Source organism: Triticum urartu, chromosome 3A, assembly GCF_056163025.1.
Source record: "Triticum urartu cultivar PI428250 chromosome 3A, HENAU_Tu73, whole genome shotgun sequence".
Classification (NCBI taxonomy): domain Eukaryota; kingdom Viridiplantae; phylum Streptophyta; class Magnoliopsida; order Poales; family Poaceae; genus Triticum; species Triticum urartu.
Genome location: NC_141875.1, coordinates 622,527,209 through 622,537,172, shown reverse-complemented (window position 1 = coordinate 622,537,172; position 9,964 = coordinate 622,527,209). Strand labels below are relative to the sequence as shown.

The 9,964-nt window shown below is 45.9% G+C and overlaps 1 long non-coding RNA gene across 1 annotated transcript; it reads right to left on the bottom strand.

Annotated features, from left to right (window-relative positions):
- Positions 1–6,578: 6,578 nt before the first annotated feature.
- LOC125545494 (uncharacterized) lies at positions 6,579–9,661 on the bottom strand. The gene is made up of 4 exons (XR_007300047.2): positions 9,294–9,661; positions 9,152–9,204; positions 8,523–8,777; positions 6,579–6,985 (listed from the first exon to the last, which is right to left on the bottom strand). It is a non-coding gene; the product is annotated as an uncharacterized LOC125545494 (long non-coding RNA).
- Positions 9,662–9,964: the final 303 nt, after the last annotated feature.

The following is a 9,964-nucleotide window of genomic DNA, read 5'->3' as shown; positions in this document are numbered from 1 at the left end:
TAGGTTATTTTTTGACTACATCGGGGGTGCGGGGGTGGGGATTGGGGTACAAACTTTCTTGTCTAGCCGCGGCGACCCTTGAGTCGCCTCGAGCGATGCGGGGGGGGGGGGGGGGTGGGGGGTAGCCATCTTGTTTTCTTCCTCACCGTCTTCGTCCTCATCGTCTTCGTCAAGAAGGATTGATCTTGCATGGTCGCCTACCGCCGGCGCCCTGGACAACATCTACACCTCGTCGTTGCCGGCCTCCCACGACCCGAATGTGCTACTCCAGTACGCTGCCACATGCCGGTCTTCACGCGCATTGTACTAACTGTACTTGGCCCATCTTGCCCGCTGTCGAGCATCACCGGAGTCTGCCTGATTCATGGCCCACCGCAGGATGTCCACTAACATCGCGCCCTTGGTTGAGTCCAGAACTAGTTTCTTCAGCTCCTCCGGCGTAGTCTACTTCATCACAACATAGGCCTCCTTGTGCATGTCATCGATGCCACTGAAGTTCGAGCACACTTCCATGGCATGCTCGAACTTCTTACGGTTACCGGACGAGCACCCAAGGAAGAAAGCCCTCCATCCAATGCCCCAGGGGAAAGGGTTGGGGTTGGAGTTGGAGTTCATGCCAAGGGGAAGGTGGTGAAACAGAAATGTGGAAGAGGAGAGGTGGTGAAACAGAGGGGGGTTTGAGTGCGGTGTTGGGTTACACTACTGCAGGATGCTGCTAACGCGACACTACGATCAGAGACCCTTCGACGAAACTGTGTGCGATGAAATAATCGCAAACAGTGATGTAAAGAAACCATCAAAAAATATGCAAAACGTTTGCGATGACGGATGAATCAAACATGGTTCAGAATTTAGTTGCGTGTGTGATGAGGGGCATACGGTTCACTTCAATGAACTGTTTGCGATGAGGTAGAAGAACAGAAACGGGCAGCCAGGTGAAGGTGTGTGCGATATACAACATACGGTTCACTCGGATGAATTGTTTGTGATTAGGCAACACAAAAGAAACGGTCAGCCAGATCAAGGTGTGTGCGATATAGGGCAGACAGTTCACTCGGATGAACTGTTTGCGTTGAGCCAAGAGAACAGAAACGGTTCAACTTAACAAGACATGCGTGATACGCGACAAACAGGTCTGTAATTGAAAACGTGTGGGAATACCGATAACAACACAGACGATTCCTATTAACAAGCCGTGTGTGTTGTGAGCAAACGATTGCTAGTATACAATTGTCAGTGATTGATGAAATCATCACCGACGGGTTCCATTGTTTAGTCCGTGTGCGATGTGATTTGCTCTGTCTATAGAGCATCAACATATATACTTAAAAAGGCAGCATTGCAAAACCAAATTAAGCATACAATTACACAAGTGACTACACGCATAACATTTCCACACATTAAAGTAAGCAATTACATGCATACTAAACTAGGAGAAACGAGGATCTAATCATCTACTTATTGTTGCGACGACGCTTGCCATTGCTCTGGTTCCGTCTGGATCCCTGGCCATTTTGAGGAAGGGGCACCTCCTCATGTCAACGACCCGCCTGTATATGTCGTAGCTCGTGTATGCCTCATTGGCCGCGTACACGATGTGAGCTTTGTCGAGTTTCTCCATCCAAGCCGAGTGCCAGGCACGCTTGTACTTGTTGCAGGAATCCTTCATGTCTCTGTAGTTGGGGTCGATGATGGCCTCGGCAAGGTGAACCAGTGAGTCTTTCTCATGCTCCTTGTTGGCCCAGATCTTGTATTGGCCATGGATGTCGACAATATTTTGGCAGGCGATGCCTGAATTCTCAAGCACCATTACATTGTTGGTGATGTCCACCGTAGCGAACATGTAGTGGGGACTGTTGACAAACCTGGCGAAATGCTCGCAAGGCCTTGTGGCCAGGCAGTAGTGGTAGACGAGGACGTGGTTGCGCACACACATCTGGGCGACGGCGACCTTGGGATAAGACCCGACACAAGCGCGGGTGTACTCGAGGTCGAACCCGACCACCTTATACTTCTCCTCGGCAAGCAACAGCTCCATGATGTGGACGGAGTGCTCCACCTAGACAGGGTTGTTGGTGTACACCACTGAGAGGTCCATGAACCTTCTGTGGTGGTCCACCACGACATGCATGGTGAACTGCTACTCGTCATCGGTAGCCGCTCAGAGCGCCATTAGAGCCGCGCAGGATACCCTCTAAGAATTTGTCGTGGTGGGTGTGCTTCTTGCTATGGTGGGGCGCGATCGAAAGGTTGAAGAAACACAAGGGTTAAATGTCCGTTGTAATAAATGGGGGTCGGCCGGCCTGTAATCGTCACGTATTGTCACGATGTTCATAGCGGAGGATTCCAGTGCACGCTTGACAACACCGCACCACACGTGTTTCGTTTGACCATGCGTGGGCTCGGAGAGGCGCCAAATATATCGTCGGTGAGCCTGTTCCCGCGCTACTGCGCGGTTTACCGCGCAAGTGTCCTGCCTGGCTAGTTTGGCCAGGCTATAAGAGGGACAAATCATGGGCGTTTATTGGCAAAAAGCTTTGTAAAAACAAAGTGTGTGGAATGACTTTGGTCATAAGTTTACCCATGGGTGATGAGGTCAAAGTTACACAGAAGGGTGATGATGGACACTCGAGTGCGATAATTAATTCTGCGCTCTATAGGGCACACAGTTGAAGAAACCAACCATGTGCAATTAGGTCGAAGATCGCAGTCGAGTTAGCTATACAGCTCGTGTGCTATGAGATCGACAAGGTAAACAGATTCGAGAATGGTTAATAAAATCTAAGACCATTGCATATTAAGGTCAAAATAGTGCTACCAATATACGAGTCTCATACGATGCCATTTCAACGATTGTACAACAAAAGCTTAAAATATTACAAGTTTCAAATTCCAGAGTTATATGGCTCAAATTCAAAGATTACAAGGTTCAAACTGATATTAGAAATGAAATTCAGCTCATCAACTGCAAACGCTCGCGCTGATCCGCTGAACATGGATATCAGAGAGGTTCAAACTAATATTACCACTTCTAAATCTGGTTTTGAAACCTCATAATTTTTGCAAAGGGGCCAGTCACTGAGAAGTCATGTATGGGGTTGACACGATGACTTCTGATTACTCTGTCATCTGAAGTTTCAAAATGAAATTCAACATTTTCGGAGCCTATTCCATTCTGCCACAGCCGACGGCACTGATCAACAAACCATTCATTTTTGCGAAATAAATGTAAGGCAAACCTCATTATGTTAAGCACCCTTGCTCTGACAACAAAAAACCTGGCTAATATAATCTCTGGTAAGGTCCCTTAGTAGGAGTTCAAAGTAATTTCTAAGAGATGCAGATCTAGGCAGTCGACGTGATTGTTATATTGTATCACATTATCCACCAATGGTCCTAATTTATCTGCAAAAGAAGAAAATGTGTTAGTGCCTACATGCAGTTTTGAACACTACTACATGCCTATTTGGTTTGCAGGATTTGTAAAATGTACTAACATGCCATCTTCGATCTGACATGATTAACATGGGCATTTTATTACAATCTAGAAAAATGTAGCCTTCTTCACAAGAGGTTGGAGTGGATGAAAAGTTCCCTAAGAAAACTAGTACAGATGAATCCAAAGGAGAAATGCTTATGGATTGTAACCATATGGATCAAGCAACCAATATGGTGGGGGGGGGGCATGTATGTACTGAAATCCTCCAAAAAATTCCTTCAGAAATCGTAGTACATTGTCATTGTAAACTTGGAAAAAGGTGTCACAAATTGAACTCCCTTATGGTTAATATTTAACAGGAAAGGAACATCACCTCGATATATAGCTTCTCCAGGAACGGAAAGCATCTCGGGAAACTAGCAACTTGCTCCAGATTGGGGCCGATAGATTCTAGTGCCAAGACCTTCACTATGCGCAGTTTCGGGTCAAGCTTGTCGGAATCATTTTCTGGATGACAGACGAACATGCATCTTCAAAATTAGAAATAATGTTAATTTGTAGAAGGAGTGGTAGAAGGCGGTTGTTGTACCTGAACGGGTGTGGATCCAATAACAAGTTCGGAGTATTTGTCAGACGAGTAGCCCACCACTGTCAATTTCGGCGCAGAAATGGCATTGATTCTTGTTGGACCTTCTTGATCAACTACAAGTAATCTCTCAAGTGCAGGTGTGTCCTCAATGACCATACCATGGTACACATCTTGTGATGTCTTGTTGCCGCACCAGCAACACACATAAATAGTCCGGAGAGTCATGGAGGTGATGTGGAAGCTACTCAACCCATTGATCGCCTGAAGACAAAGGTACTCGAGTGCAGTACAACCATGGAGCAGGCGCTCAATGTCACCGTTTGGGAGGCATACGATGACGAGCTCAAGGTGCTTCAGTCGTGGGAGAATAAGAGCGGGCGCGTCATTAAAGGGGGGATGGCAGTTCCCGAACTTGGCGACGCATAGCGTGGGCGCGAGGCGGAGTGCGAACGTTGGCAGCGAGCGCATATGCCCATCATCAAAAGTGAGCTCCTCGAGCTGATCTAGGGCGGGGGATCGGAACCAGTCGTCAAGCTTGGCTCGGTCCTTGCCGTTGGAACGGAACTTGCCCATTCTAAGACCTCTGGTTGGGCCAAGGTGACTGCCGAGGATCTTAGAGAACGCATCCAAGCATTTGCGATAATCATGGCAGAGCTCGTGGGTGTCGATGAGGTTGAGAGGGGTGGAGTTCCATAGGGGGCGCCACCGCCAGGAAAGGACGGTTGTCCGCACCCCATATTTGATTGGGAGGAGGGAGATGATGACTGTCAACATATCATCGGGGAGGCTGCTGATGAAGTCTAAGCCCGCTGGAGTCGCTTGCGGTTCTTGCTCGCCCCGCCTTCGCTTGTTGGCAGCCTCGTTCTCCACCTCCGAAGTGTCCTTGTCAGTGGTGCTTTATGATAGAAGTGGGAGTACATGGAATATTTAGTTAAATAGGGCAATAGAGAAGTGTATTGGTAACTAGAAGTTATTAGGTAGGAATATAGTAAGAAAAGGAATAACAATTGGCTGCTTAAATACTACACAATTCATTTGATATTGCTGGGTAAGTCAACATGCAGATACATGAAAAGAAAACTTACTTCGAACAAAGTCTGGACGGATGATATCGTCGGGGAAGTTAGCATATATCTCATGACCAGACTCTTTTATGTGCAGTGCAATTTTAGTGCCAGCTTTCACTACATAAAACTTAGAAATTTCTTTCCAAAGACCAGTGCCAAAATAGGAGTCACCACGTTCATCAAGTCTTACAGTAGCAATGATTGCAAATCCATGGTTTGTGTTCAGTATGACATCCCTGCAGTCTTGATTTATGTAAAGGGAAAGATTGTGCACTGCAGATTTTGTTGCATAGCAAGGGACGCGCTACAGAAAATGGTAGGATTGTTAAAGAAAATATGGTAACATCAAATATGGGCCCAAAATGAAAGAACTACACAGCAGTTGAAATCGAAGGACAAAAATCTATAATTAAACAGATAGGGTAAACATGATGACATGGAAATATGAGAGTAATCGAACGAACAATACATCATTAATTTGCCTAATATAGAAAGAAGAGGAACAAATCCTCTTTGATGTATATGGTGTATGTGGCACCTTTTATCCAAATGTAGCAATATTTAGTATATGTTCAGGAAAGTAGGCCATGCCAACCGATTTAGGGTGAGATTGAACATACCGCGCGCATCCTCAAGTCATTTGGTACGGTGAGGTGGAATGTCTGGTGGAGGCCGCAAAGTCCTGATGTGTCTGCGCACTGTACACTATGAATGAAAGAAAACCCTCAAATCAGCTCGAATAAAAATGAATTCACGGTGATTTCGGCCAGGTGATTAAAGGAGGCAGATGAACTGGGATAATAGATGAGATAACATCTCATTAAATTAGTTACCTTGTTGTCCATGAGAAAGAACCCTCAGTACAGCCAGTTCCCCAACCGAGCGGAGCTGGGTCGATCGCGAGCAGTGTCGAGAAAGTCAATGGCGATAGGCGGCGAGAAGCGGAAGTGGCGAAATGCAGTGGGATTTGCCAGCAGCCTGGCGGTGGCGACATGCGTCGAGCTAAGTGGTTACCGCCGTGATAGGCGGTGCCATGCATAGACTCGGAGCAGCTTGTGCATGTGTGAATGGGGACCGGAGGGGGTGGCAGGCGGGGTGAGGGTTTTTGTGACGTGGGGATGGTGAGGTTTTTTTTAATTGGGTGGTGAGGGTTTTCTGTCCCACAAAGAATTTCGGAGGTAACAGTTTGCTAAAGCCAACCGTGTGTAATTAACGCAACAGGCAAAATGAAAGTCATTGCACACTAAAACTGGAACCGTGTGTGATTGACATACTACCTCCGTCCTAGTTTATTGGTCCCCTTTGTAATTTGTACCAAATATTTAACTAAGAAATGTTTATGCATGTCACCAAAATTACATCATTGAACACTATGTTGAAATACGCATCCAACGATATAATTTTTCTTGACCTGTAGTGTTCATGGATGCAACATTCAAGATAAAAATAGATGCAGTATTCATGAATGGAGATGAGAGACACGTCTAGTGCAAAATAAATTTCACAGAACCATCTTAACACCTGTAGTGTTCATGGATGCAACATTCAACATCTCAACTCGAAGAGATCACGAGGACACACACAACCATCATCAAAAGGTTGGTACCTTCACTAGAGTTTCACCACCAACCTAACCAGACCACTTCTCTAGATGTATGTACAAAGCGTCGAGGTCCTCCACCTTGAGGAGCTCCGAACGGTGGTGTCGTCCTCCACCTCGGTGACCTCCGGACGGTGGCGTCGAGGTCCTCCACCCCGGGGACCTCCTGCGTTGCAATCACCTGGACGATAATCTGTATGACGCGGTCGCGGGGCTTCACGGTGAAGTCTGCCTCCGAGTAGTTGAAGAGCACGACTCCCATCAGGCCGCAGTAGTCCTCGTCGATCACCCTGCACCCAGTCACTATAATAATTAGAGGCAGATAGCGATTGAGTAGTGTAGAGGAATTATAAAAAGGGATACACCTCCTTAAGTTACTTTCTCAAACTAAATTATATAGATATGGAAATATAATGTACAGTAGAACATACTGTACTGTCAAAGCAACCAAAACCTTGTAAAAGTTTCTGTTCGAAAGTTAAATCACTTACACCACCGTGAATATATTTCAAGGAAAACCCTTGATTTGGAAGTTTCAAATAAAAGAAAGGTCCCATTCCATTTGGATACTATTGATTACAGCTTACAGAATGATATATTGGTGGCTAAGAGATCAATCCATTGTTTAAATCCAAGAAAATAAACAGGGACAGAAGTGGGGATAATAATTTGTGTTTTGGATATGATTGATTACAGCTTATGGAATGATATCTTAGTGACTAGTAAGAGACCACTACATCGCCAACAATCTTAGCCCACTCCATTGCAACCAAAACTATTTTAGGGAATAAAAGAGAAGAGCCCATTTCAGTAAAGCGGGGAGGGTATTTGTGAAGTCTGTCCTGCAATCTTTTCAAATGCAGAAAACATGGGAGACTTTCAGAGGTTTCCTGAGTCGGCACTACATTACTGCTTGAAATGAAGAGCATCAGCTGCTAACAATCTATACCATATGAAAAATCAACTAGACTTCATCGTGTGTGTACTACCAAGTAGCAACAAATTGAATGACTAAGTAAGTACCAAGCTTCAGTTGTACATCTCTACATGTTGTATATTTAGCAACCCACCCACAGAGCGATTCAAAGTTTTTGTACCTAACAGATTACCTAGGGATCAAAGGAAATAGACACATTCAGAATGCTAGGTACTTGTGGGGTCAGCACTAGAACGTTTCACACTTATTTTTCGCAAAAAACATAGGAGGTTTGCTGTACTGAATTAGGAAACAGTGACAATGGCGGGGTGAATAATTTATTTTGTGCTTATACAAGGATGAAATCATGAGGTACTAGCACAGACAAAGCACTCACTAGTTTACCAATACAGGGCTACATTACTGCTCGAAATGAAGTGGCTTTGCTGCCAGAATTCACCGCTATAGAAACAAATTAAATGCCTAAGCGCCAAGCGCCAGCTCTACATTTCTACATGTTGTTGAGCTCTTCTAGAGCTGTGCACAGAACCAGCAGACTCAGACCAGCCTTATCCCCATCAAACTGATAATTCAAGGTATATCATCAAGTTGTTAGCTTCATTTTCTAAATCCTAGAGATGTATGCAAGGTATATTCATCCATCCAACTACACACCTGAATTGCTCTACCAAAAATTTCATCAGTCCACCGACAGGAATCACAACCAAACTGTCTCTACATCTTCTGGCTACAGCCTAACTAACTTCTGCACATATTTTAGTTGTGTTCTTCTGTTGACTATCAATGTACTGAAGTCGTAATCTTGTCTTCACCAGGTTAAATGTGGCTCGGCTAACTCCCTAATGCAAGTAAATTCTGGAGCCCAAGGAAGAAGAGTATTGGGGACTGACCTGAATGGTAACCTACCACTTCAGCAAACTAGCAGTGTCGTCTCTCCCCGTCAACCCGAGCTTTTGGAAGAAACTCCGTCAGCGAATCTCTTCTAATCAACTTGATCTTTTCCCTGAGCTAGTATTTTATCGGATGCCCCCGAGGGACTCCCGTGACCGTCAGTGTTCATTTTGACACCTCTGGCTCAAAACATATTCAGTCAAGGCTCCCAAAATAATGGAACCAGATGGCTGGATGCCCTATTTCATTCAGATCTGGAGAGAGAGCAGTTGAATCATGGTGAAATAAAATCAAGTGAAAAGGAGGAAGAAGTTGAATTAGGTAGGTGAAAGTAACCGTGCAAGGACACAGATTAATCTTGAACTGCCTCACCAACTGAAGAAAATAATACAGCAGTTTAATTTTCAGTTACATTTGGAAACTTACCCTGACGGGTTAATCTTACTATTATCTACTGACCCTAACTCTTTAATCTCGAGAATTTGCACATCTAAACATGTGCATATAGCTTAAGAATTCAGACAAACAAACAGCCTTCTGATGGCATACAACAATTTTCATCAATCAGATTTACATGCCACTTTTTTCAGCAGTTAGCTGCAAGACTTCCTACAAGAAACAGACTTACCCTGAGGCCTTCCCCGCTGGCCTCCCCCATCAGATCTGCGCTCGTCAGCGGCCCTGCATTCACAAGCAAGCACATCATATTATACCTGCAGAACCGCAGCGAGCGAGCACCAAGCAGAAAATAAACATATTGTCGGCCTTACGAGGCAGCGCGATGGCGGATTCACGGGAGAAGGGCACGGGCACGCCGGTGGGCTCGTTGGCATCGTCGCCATCGCCCGGTCCCGGCGCTTGCTGTGGGGAGGAGGCAGAGACGGAGGAGACAGCGGAGCGGCAGGGGCGGACGGAGACGGCGTGGAAGGGCAGCCGCCGCGGACGCGCCCCCACGGCGGGGTTGTGGGTTTAGGGGGAGGGGGGAGGGGGCGTCGCATCCAGCAAGGTGGAGGAGCTGTGCGTTGCTGAGGGAGATGGAGGAGGCGGCGCCGGTGTGGGAGCAGGAGGCGTGGCGGCTGTGAGGATTAGGGAATGAGAAGATTGGTGGGTGGGAGTGGATGAGGTGGATGGTGCAGCAGTAAGTAGTAGCGTGTGTTGCGAAACACGCTAGTCCTAAGTAGAAAGAGCGCTACTACTATACCTAGTCTGGAGGCAACGCCCTCGCAATTTTAGTAGTAACGCTGTTCTCTTCTATCGCGCTACTGTTAAAGGGATATTAGTACCGCAGTTTTGTAGAGAGCGCTACTGCTAAATAGCAGTAGCGTCTATTTTTAAACAGCGCTGCTGCTAAGTTTCTGTGTATAAGCTTTTCCCTAGTAGTGTAACATTTTGTCAGTTAAATCTTTGATCAAAATTTAACACAAATTACAAAGGGGACCAA